Source organism: Sarcophilus harrisii, chromosome 2 (assembly GCF_902635505.1).
Source record: "Sarcophilus harrisii chromosome 2, mSarHar1.11, whole genome shotgun sequence".
NCBI classification, from domain to species: domain Eukaryota; kingdom Metazoa; phylum Chordata; class Mammalia; order Dasyuromorphia; family Dasyuridae; genus Sarcophilus; species Sarcophilus harrisii.
This window is the reverse complement of record NC_045427.1, coordinates 77,988,953-78,000,137: the sequence shown is the minus strand read 5'-3', so window position 1 is coordinate 78,000,137 and position 11,185 is coordinate 77,988,953. Positions and strand designations below refer to the sequence as shown.

Below are 11,185 nucleotides of genomic sequence, written 5' to 3'. Positions count from 1 at the left end.
TTCCTTTACCTCTCCTATTTGATTTTTAAAATCCTTTTTGAGCTCTTCAGTGATCTGAGACCAATTCATATTTTTCTTGGAAGCTTTGACTACAGGAGCTGTGACTTTGTTATCTTCTTCTGCGTATGTATTTTGATTTTCCTTGTCACATAATAACTTTCTATAGTCAGAATGTTTTGCTGTTGTTTGCCCATTTTCCCAATCTATTTCTTGACTCCTAACACTTTGTTTAAAGTAGGACTCTGCTTCCAGATTGGAGAATTCACTGTCTCAAGCTTCAGGGCATTTGTACAGCTATTTTCAGAGATACTTCTAGGGACCTGTAAATTTTCAATTCCTCCAAGGTGGTATGATTTAAGGAGAGATGTATTTATTACTCTCCTGGCCTGTGCTCTGGTTTCTGAGCAATCATTAGCACTCATTTCTGCCCTGCAAAGTTGACAAGAATACTTGCTCCACTGCAGCTGCAATCTCTGGTGTCCTAGAGCTCCTCCTAAACCTGGGACTGCTATCCAGAACTTTGACCCAGATATGAGATCTGCCTCATTGCTGGCAAAGAGACCCCTGCAATTTCCTTCTAACCAATTGTTCAACTCCCATGTTTTATGGCATTATTTAGGGGTTTTAGGAGGAGCTTAGGTGAGTTTTATTGCCTTTTCTCAGCCATCTTGGTTCTACCACACATATTTAAAATTCTGATGAGAGGATCATGGTATACTATATAAGGTTTAGTTAAAGGAAATGTATATGTTACTTAAAGAAGTAATAACTGGGCAACTAAGTGATACAAAGGATAGAGTGAGAGGCCTAGAATTAAAATCTGGTTTCATATACTAGCTGTGTGAACCTGGACAAGTCACCTAATCCCACTGGCCTCAATATCTTCATCTGTAAAATGAACTGAAAAGGAAATGGCAAATCACTCTTGTATCTTTGCCAAGAAAATCCTAAATAGGGTCATGAAGAGTCAGAAACAACAAACTGACTTAACAACAGCAAACATATATGACAGCTACATATGATAACTGCCTTAAAAACGATTAGTTAATTTTGGTCTGCTAAGATCAGTAGTTCTAGGGCCAATGGGTAGAAATTGGATCAATGGAAAAGAAAATATTCCTAACAATAAGAGCAGACTTAAAGTAGAACATACTGACTACCTGATGTAAGAATAGGGTTTTTTACTGGAAGTTTTCAATGTGGGTTGAATGACCATTTCTTTGGGTTAAAGTTCAGGTTGATTTCTGAGATCCTTTCCAAATCCAAACCTTATAATTCTGTGATTTTGAGATTTTGGAAAGAGAACTCTTTCACATAGTGAGTATAAGACATATCCATGCAGGTAGATGGCTGAAGGTGTTATTCATCATTCATTCTTGAAGAGGTCCAAAGATATCAGGAGGATGCTTTCTTGTTTTCAAATGAATTGGATTTAAGTGAGGCTGAGGTGGACAAAGTCATCAGCCTTGCTCTCTCCCCCAGAATCATCAGATTCTAGTGGTAAGACATAGGTCAAGATGACTCTGAGTCATCACAATGAGAGACCTTGGCCTTCTCAAGCTAAGGTCTTTCCCAGGCCTCAGTTTATCTGAAGCAAAGCCCATTCCTTAATTAAAGGTTAAGTGAGAATTGAGACTAAAGGGGAGTTAAGATGAAAGCTATTAAAATTAAGTCTGCTAGGGAACTAGGAAGACAAGGTATCAGATGTGTCATTATTGTAGAAGTTGAAGTCACTAAGAAACATGACAGGAAATAGATTGAAGCCAAAAACACTGGACAAATGCTCAAATTTATTAAGAAGGTGGAACTATGTTGTGGAAGAAACAATAAATACTGTCAAGAATTGATTGTGTAGGTTCAATAAAACCTTTGCTACTTATAAGCTCTAGAATTCCAACTGTTTTATTAGGAAATTTCTCTTAATCTTAGAGCTCTTTCTCTCATGTTCCTCCCCTGTTTTCCTCTTGAAAACAAAATATCCCATGCCATCTTTTCCCATACTGAGTGAACTTTATTTCACACACCAGTTTTGGAGGGGGAGGCAGTTAATAACTATTGTTACTTCCAGCCCCTTCCTCTATTTTCATCAACTAGCAACCTCTCTTCTGAGTTTTATTCTATCTAGATATATCATCCAAACTAGATTTTAGAGACACGTATCTCATGTCTGTCCCTCACCTAAATTACTCTTTCTTCCTTTTCAAAGACTTTAATATTTGGCTCACATCAAAGGCCACATTTTCACCTTCCACCCTTAACATTTACCTTTAACATATACATCGATATTCCCTCAAAGACCCTGACTTCAAAGTTCTTCAACATCCTCAAATCTCATGACTTGTTCCATTACTTTTCATTCCACCTCAGTCATACATAGTCATACACCACAGCCATACCCTTCATCCCATCATCATTCCCTAGTCTGGTACTTTCATGATTAAGAATTATGAAATTCATTTAACTGAAATCTCCTAAAAAGCCATCTCTCCCTATCATTCATCCTTAAAGACTTCTTTTTCATGCTTACCTGGACCTCCAATCCCTCTACCACTCTGACCTCTACTCAGGCCTCTTCCTCACTCCAGCTTCATTCTTCTCCCTGCCCAATCTTTACCTTATGGGAGAAAAAAGGGAAAAGAATAAGAATTTATATAGTATTAACAATGTACTTTCCTATGTGTGATTTTTTAAAAAAAATACATTTCATTTGAGATTCATAACAATTCTGGAAGGTAAATGCTGTTATTAACACCACTTTACAGTTGAAGAAACTGGGACAAATATGGATAAAATGATTTGTTCAGGGTCACATAGAGAGAAAGGGGATAAGAGAAGGAAGGAATGGGACTTAGAGAAGAAAGGAAAGATTTATAGAATTAAAAGTCAGAAGCAAAACATTTTTGAGTATGGACGAGATGAAAATAGAGAGAGATAGTAGGATAGGATAAATAGAAAGAAAATAGGATATAGAGAAATAGGTGATAATCATTACTGTGGGGAAAATTTTTTATAGCAAGTTTCTCTGATAAAGACTTCATTTTTCCAAATATGCGGAAAACAGAATCAAATTTATAAAAATAAGAGTCATTCCTCAGTTGATAAATGGTCAAAGGATATGAACAGACAGTTTTTAGACAAAATTATCAAAGCTATCTATAGTCATATGAAGACATTCTCTAAAACACTATAGATTAAAGAAATGCAAATTTAAACAACTCTGAGCAACTAACACACAGCTATCAGATTGGTTAACATGACAAAAAATGAAAATGACAAATGTTAGAAGGGATATGGGAAAATTAAAACACTAATGCTTTGTTGGTGCAGTAGTATACTGATTCAACCTTCTGAAATATAGTTCATAACTCCACCCAATAGACTATAAAACCACTTATGTCCTTTGACCAGAATCCTTGGACTTTATCCTTATCCTTATACCACTACCAAGTCTGTATTTCAAAGAGATTTAAAAAAGAAAAAGGACCTATATGTAAAAAAATATTTATAATTACTGTTTTAGCAATGGCAAAGAATTGGATATTGAAGAAATGTCTATCAATTGAGGAATGGCTGAACAAGTCATTGTACATAATTGTGATGGAATTCTTTTGTATAAGAAATTATAATCAAGATCATTCATTTCTCAGAAAAAGCTGGAGAGACTTACATGAATTGATAAAAAGTGAAATGAGCAGAATCAGGAGAACAGTGTACTCAGTAAGAGTAAGGTTGCATGATGATCTACTACAAATGTCTTCATCATTCAATGGTCAATGACTTTGCGTGACAGCTCATATTAACCTATGTTGAATTGTTTGTCTTCTCAGTGAGAGGAGAAGGAAGAAAAGAATTTAGAATTCAAAATTTGAAAAAAAAAAAAAAAGAATGTTGAAATTATTTTTGCATATAACTGAGAAAAATTAAAAGAAAAAGAGAAAAAAGAAAGAAAATAGGGGCCATATGTTATGAGCATTTTTGAGTGGTAAATCAGTGATTCAGTAGTGATATCTTAGGCTTAGATACTGAAGCAACAATCCCATAATGTAATCTTAGTTCATCTATTAAATCCATCTGTTTCATCATCTTTAACTATGCAGTTGATTCAGTGGCTGATTCACATTCAAACTTTTCCCTTTTGGTTCCCCCAAAAAAGTGCCAAGACAAAATAAGGTGCCTCCTCATGAAAAGATCATAGATTAAGAACTAGAAAAGACCTTGGAAGTCATCAAGTTTGACCTTATTATTTTATAGATGAGGAAACTCAGGCACAGAGCATATTTGACCAGTCATATACCTTGAAAGTCTCTACAGAAGAATATGAAACCAGGTTTTCCTGACTCTACCTCTAGCATTCTATTCGTTATTTTAGCACTGCCTCCTGGCAGTAGGAAAGAGAAAGAAGACTGTTGTTTACTTTGGATAAAGTTGACTAAGCTAGTGAAACATGGGATGGAAAGTTTTAATGGAATAAAATTGTTCCCTCCTCACCTTACAAGGATATCAGGGTCTTTGTATGGTCCCTGTGGTGGCAAATAAAACAACCCCTTGCCCTTTAGTCAGATACCTTTTTCTTGAGAGAGGAAATAGACTACCCAGATAAAGTTCATAAGTCTGGTTTAGAAGAATTTAAATACTGAGAACAGCCAATATGTCAATGTCTTATTTAGAGATCAAAGCCAACCTACTCATCCAGGGAATAAAGAAAATTATCTTTAAAATGAGGATTCAAGCTAAAAAAAATTAAAGAACATAGCAGACTATATCATTCTCTTTTCAAAACACTGAATTCCCTTATTCCTTCCCACCCCCCAAAGAATCTCATATCCTGTAATAATTGCCAATTTGGAGGAAAGGCAAACCATTTTGGAAGGAAAAAAATAGCAGCAGCGTTCAAAGCCTTTTGAGTGTTTGGCTAGAATTGTTAACTTGTTTTTCATTTCATCTTGCTCTCTGCCAGCCTGCCAGGAGAAAGAAACGTTCATGGTTTCCACTGGCTCAGCCACAGCTCAATAAAGACCATTCCTCAGTTGTTTTGTATTCCTAAAATTCCTGAAGTTCCTCATTCCTTAATTTGGGAAGTGAAGTTGAAAGATTTAATAATAATTTTTTTTGAAAACCCACAGATTGCCTTATTTTTATTTTTATTTTTTTTTGTCTTTGTGGTCACAGGACTTTCTTGCCTAGCAAGATTTGTCGATTTCTTAGAGCCAGAACAGAGAGAAGCAGTTCTGTTTTGGTGGGTAGGTGGTGGACTCTTTGGAGCAGCAGTAGAACTGTTTGTCTTTTGAAAAGATCCCAGCAGGCGCAGAGGCTGTCTAAATTCTTTTTATAAAGGAGGGAAAATTAGACTATTGTGAACATTAACACCAGTAACCACAAGCCAAGCAATCTGTAAGCTCTACTCAGATCTCTTAGGGGAGGGCATTCTTCACCCTTTTGAGGTTATGAACTCTTTGTCAGTCTGGTGAAACCCAGGGACCCTTATATGGAATGTTTTTAAATGCATAAAATAAAATATGCAAGATTACAGAGGAAACCAATTATATTAAAATGTAGTTCCCCCAAAAAATTTTTTAATGGACTTCAGGTTAAGATCCTCTGGCTTAAAGAAAGAGTTTAGGAAAGTTTGGGACACTAGCTTTTCCTCTACTTGATGATTGTATAGTTCACTTCCTTTCCACTCTCCTATAGGATATTTTAGGCTTTTTCTTACTCATTCTCCTCTTCTTTCCAGACCTAAGATTTCTTTCACCTTTTCCCCTTTTAATAGTTTGTTCATTTCTCCTTTGTAAACACCATTGGAAACTGAACAGGATGAGGGAGCTGGTGAAAATGTGAAGAATGACTCATGGAAAGATTTTTTTCCTATTTTATATTTACACAGCTCTCAGATTAATAGCATATAGGTGCTTTATGTTATGAAGCCAGACATTTCCTCTTTGCTAGTTTTTCCCTTACTATGACCCTAGCTGTCATACTCAGCCCCTGATGATGCATATGCTGACTTGGAAACATTTTAAATCCTAAACTGCTCCTTATTCCCTCTCTAGAATTCTTTCAGGTTGCCAGTTTCAACTGTTCTTCTCAGGGGTTGCCAATTCTTTTCTGTTCCTATGAGCCTGGAGCACCACCAGCAAACTAAGGCCTTCAGACCAAATCCAGCCAGCAGCTGGTTTTTTGCATGGCCCTGGAGCTAAGAATGATTTTTACATTTATAAATAAAGTTTTATCATGCATAAAAATGTGAAAACCATTCTTAGTATAAGAGTTCTACAAAAACAAATTGTAAAGCAGGGTTTTATCCCTAAACCTAAAGTAAAACCTGTTGTGTCCTGCTTTCTAGAGCCCCCAAGTTGGGGTGATAAAACATATAGTTGCTTTCTAGAGCTCCCATGCCAGGGTGATTAAAATATATCTTTCCAGTGGAGAAGTGATAAGGCAGGACTCCTGAAGATTGTGGGAAAATGGAACCCGTTTATTTCAAGGGCTTTCCCCTTTATATAATGTAACAAAAACAACACTGTGCATGTGGGACCACATAAACAACTTGCTATAGTAAGTAGTTTGCCACCTAGTATCTCTTCCACCTGGTATCACTCTGCTTCAATCTCAACACAGGTTCCTGACCTGTCATACAGATCTTGGCCAAATAAGAAATATTTAATCAATTTTTTCATTCCATTTTATTGGAAACTCCTCTCCCTTTTATTACTTTTTTCTTCATTTCTTCTGTTTGTTGTCCTGAGAGACATAAACAAGATAAGTAGGAAATAATTTAAAAAGAGAAAGCACTGGAATGAAAAGACTTCCTATAGAAAGTTTAGATTTTAATTGGAACGTAAAGTCAGAGACTTAATCTGACATAATAGTCACAGAAGAGGAGGGAGAATGTTCCAGGTATGGGGGACAGCCAGAGAAAATGCCCAGAATCAAGAGAGTATATTGTTCATGAAATAGCCAGGAAGGTAGTATCACCGAATTGAAAAAGACATTTTGGGGAGTACTGAGTAAGAAGACTAGAAAAGAAGCCAGAGTTTAGATTATAAAGGGCTCTGAACACCAAAAAGATGATTTTTATTTGATAATGGAGGTAATAGGAAGTCATTGAAGTTTATTGATTTGGGAGGGTTTAGATCTTACTTCAGGAAAATTAACTTGACAACAAGGGTAGGATGGACTAAAATGAGAGAAAACCCAAGATGGAGACCAAAGAGAAGGTGATTGCAATAATCCTTGAGTGAGGTAATGAGGGTCTATCCCCATAGTAATGGCACTGTCAGAGGAGCAACCAATAGATAAGAGGAGATTAAAGATAAATGAGAAAGTTAGAATAAATTGGGGCCAATCTGCTGGATCAATTTTGCATGTAGAAGAATTTGCGTTGGCATGGGGAAGGGTTACCTCTCATTTGAGAAAGGGGTAAAGAAGGAGAAAGTGGGAGAATACCATTTAGTTGTCATAAAGATGTGAGATGAGGAGGAAGAATACAGCAGAGGGAGTTCTCGATGAATGACCTCAATTTTTTGAACTTTGTTTGAGGCAAGATTCTCAGCTGGTAAGTGACAGAAGAGAAAGCCATTCATTTAAGGAATAAAAAAGTTGAGAAAAGTCACTCTGGAGAATGGGATAGAGAATTAATTAGAGAGCTATAGAAGGATTATCTTGTCAGAGTAAGGACCTAGTTGAGATTATGTAAAATAAATCTGTAGTGAATTCAGTCAGCTTGGTTTTGTGGTTTTCTCTAGTTTTGTACAGCTGCAAATAGAAGCAAAGGGATCAGATGGTGGGAGTTATCCAAGGCAGAGGTTTGGCAGGGCAAGATCAGTGGTAGAATAAAAGAGGTAAGGAATTTGAGAAAAGAGGACAGTGTCAAGTTAAGCTGATTCACCAAGTGGGTCAAGATGAGAAGGGGAGGAGAATGTAGTTAACTGCAAAAATGATAGCATGGGAAAGAGTTAAGGGTTGAGATTGGAGGTCATGTGGAAGAGGAAAAAGAGGAAACCACTTCAATTTCAAGGAAAATGAAGAGGTGAGATGACAAGATAAGGGAATATCAGAGTTTATGAACATGGATGGATGTGGGGTATGTGGGTCATGACAAGATCAAAGATGTGATTATTTTTGTGTACAGCAGAGATATGGTGGAGGAGGTTATATTAAATGACTAAGTGGAAAGAGATCGGTTTTTAAGACCTGAGATTTTGAATTCTAATGTAGAACTTTACATATATTTTAGATACATTTTACCTTACTGAATTTAGTTATTCCATTGTTATTAATAGTCACTTTGAAGGGGAGGCATCTTCACGGATTGTAGTAAAATCAAGTTGAAAATGAGAGAAAGGGGCTATAAGATACAACATATCCAGTAGAAGCAGTGTTCAGGGGCCTTTCTTTGCAGGGGTAAATGGGTTTGTTGACATCTTTTTTGCAAAGATTACCAAATCTACAACTATGGGAAAGTGTCTGTCTTCTATTCCTAACCAGCCCTAGCTGGTCTATACTAAGTGGAAATGGTAGCAATGGAGACCACCTTGAGCCCCAAAGCAGAGAGATATAGAATTGAACTATGTTGCTTGGTTATTTCATAAGAAAATAAACTTTTCAACCAAATAAGGAAACATTCTAAAAAAATTTTTTTGCTTCAGTATAACATGGAAACTGTGGCAACACTGTTTTTCTTTTCACTAAGAAGCATCCTGGTTGAAACTGAATTCATTTATCCATTCATTTTTAAAGACCTTAAGTTTTGCTTACCGGTTTCAGAATCATGGCAACAACAAAAAAAGAAGAAACCAGAAGCAAAAACCACAAAACATAGATTCCACCTTTTTCACAATTAATCAGAGTAAGTTTGCATCTGTGAAACTGAACTATGCATTAAAGTTCAGACTAGCAAAGTACACCAAAACTGCATCTTCATTAAAATTTAGTACAATTGGAAACTAGCAAGTTCTTCTGCAAATTAGATAATTAAAATTTGGGGAACAGATGATGAAAGTTTTAAGAAAATATTATCTGGGCACAAATTTGAAATCTCAATGGTGCCTGGTCATCATCAGATTTTACTCATAAATAAATTCTTTATTAAGAATAAAATTCTTAATATAGGGGGTATCAACCCTATAAAACGTCTAAAAAATCCTGAAGGCCCACTCATTATATCGTTCGTTACAATTTCAAGTCCCAATTAGATATCATTGTTTTAGGTTTTTTTTTTTTTGATGAAAGTTTAAAGACATGGGATATGAAAACAGAAAGTGCCTCAAGACTTTAATTCTGACCCAGTTTCAACTGTTCATTTTAATCATGATGGATCATTGATAATGACAAGTAGTTATGATGGTATCTGCTGAATGTGGGATACAGCATCAGGTCAATGTTTAAAAATACTTATTGATGATACTCCTTCAGGGTCTTTTATGAAACTCTCCAAATAGTAAATACATTTGTGCTGCAACTTTGCACAATATTTTTAGGCTATGGGACTACAATAAACAGAAGTGCCTAAAGATATATACTGGCTATGAGAATGAAAAACTGAAGTTTTGTTAATTTTTCAGTCACTGATGAAAGTAGACTGCATCTGAGTCAGAAGATAACCAGCCTGATTTGCATTTAAAATCTTCAGATGAAAGAGATTGTACAGAAATTACAAGGTCATACCAGTGATATGATTTCAACAACCCGTCAAGCCACAGAAAACATGACTACATAAGCTGCATTAAAACAAGATAAAACAAATTTGGAGGAGGGACTGGCAAGCTTTTTGGATAACAGTTAGAGACCGTATCAAGAAGAATTAAATCTGTGAGACAAGAACTAAAACATTTGAGAATGCAATTTCTTGGATCAAGGGATTTTTTTTCTTCCCTTTTCTTCCCTGTAATGGGTAACCTGATGAAAAGAGACAGCATCTGTTTTATTCTACAAATGAATACCTGTCTCCTTCCTTCCTTTTCCCTTCTTTCTTTTTTCCCTTTATTTCTTTCTTCTCCTTTCTCCTTTCCTTCCTCCCTCTCTCCCTTTTTCTTCTTCCCTCCCTCCGTCTCTCCATCTCTCCATTTATACCTCCCTTCCTCTTTCCTTTCTTTCCTTCCTTCCTTCTTTCTTTTCTTTCTTTTTTGTTAAGAGGAAAATTTTTTCTTATATTACTAGAAAATCCCAAAAGATTTAAATGATGTTCCCCACTAGCTCTCCTGATGTGATCAAAAGAAGTTTGAATTTATATTGTGTACAATTTGGGTCAAGAAATACATAAAATCTTGATTTTTATTATAAAAGTTAGATTCTATCATACCATGAATTTTTCAACTAAACACTCCAAATCTTTCTAAAAGATGCCACCCACACACCCAGTTTTAAAATCATCTAAATTTCTGGCTTTCTATCCCCCAATTTCACTGGCCTTGTGATAGAATATCTTTTAATCTTTTGTTTTGTTAATTACCTCTAGTTATATGTGTTTAATAGATACTGTTATATCATTAATTATCCACTTTTCCTCTCCATATCATTATTTCCTGCTTCTAGCAGTTTGCAGTACATTTTGAAGTCTTCCTGGAGGAGTGGGGGATAAAGAAACATCCCAGAATATTGGAAAGTTTTTCAATATAAATGCAACTTTGCATGGAACTGTGAATGACACAGCTGTACACTTTAGTCTCCATAATTTCCTGTATGTCATTACTGTTTACAATTTGACAGTACTTAATGCTTTTATTTTAAAGGTGGAATTTCATGCTTTTTTTTAAAAGAAATATTTCTGGGTGATATTTTCTGTACAGAAAAGATGAGGGTCTTTTCTTAAATTTAAAACACAAAATGAAGTGTGAAAATAACTTGAACAACTTAAAACTCAAAATGAAGTAAGAGAATAACTTGACAGGCAAAGGAGTTGATACTATCCTACACTAGATTAAAAATCACAGAATCTCAGAGACCATCTAATCCAACCTATACTTGAAAAAGAATCTACTCTAAAACATAGCCAAATTGCCATCCAGAGTTTGCTTGAAGTCCTAATGAGAGAGAACTGAGTGTTTTCCCAGGCAATCCATTCCATTTATGGAGATTTCTAATTATTAGGAAGTTTGCCTTAAGATCAAGTCTAAATTTGCCTCTTTGAAAATTCTAGTTATTATTTCTAAGTCTTCTCTCCTGGGCCAAGCAGAACAAATCTATT

At 35.6% G+C, this 11,185-nt stretch overlaps 1 pseudogene; it reads left to right on the top strand.

Moving 5' to 3' along the window:
* The first annotated feature begins 7,386 nt into the window (after positions 1-7,386).
* Positions 7,387-9,784, top strand: LOC100932490 (annotated as a pseudogene).
* Positions 9,785-11,185: the final 1,401 nt, after the last annotated feature.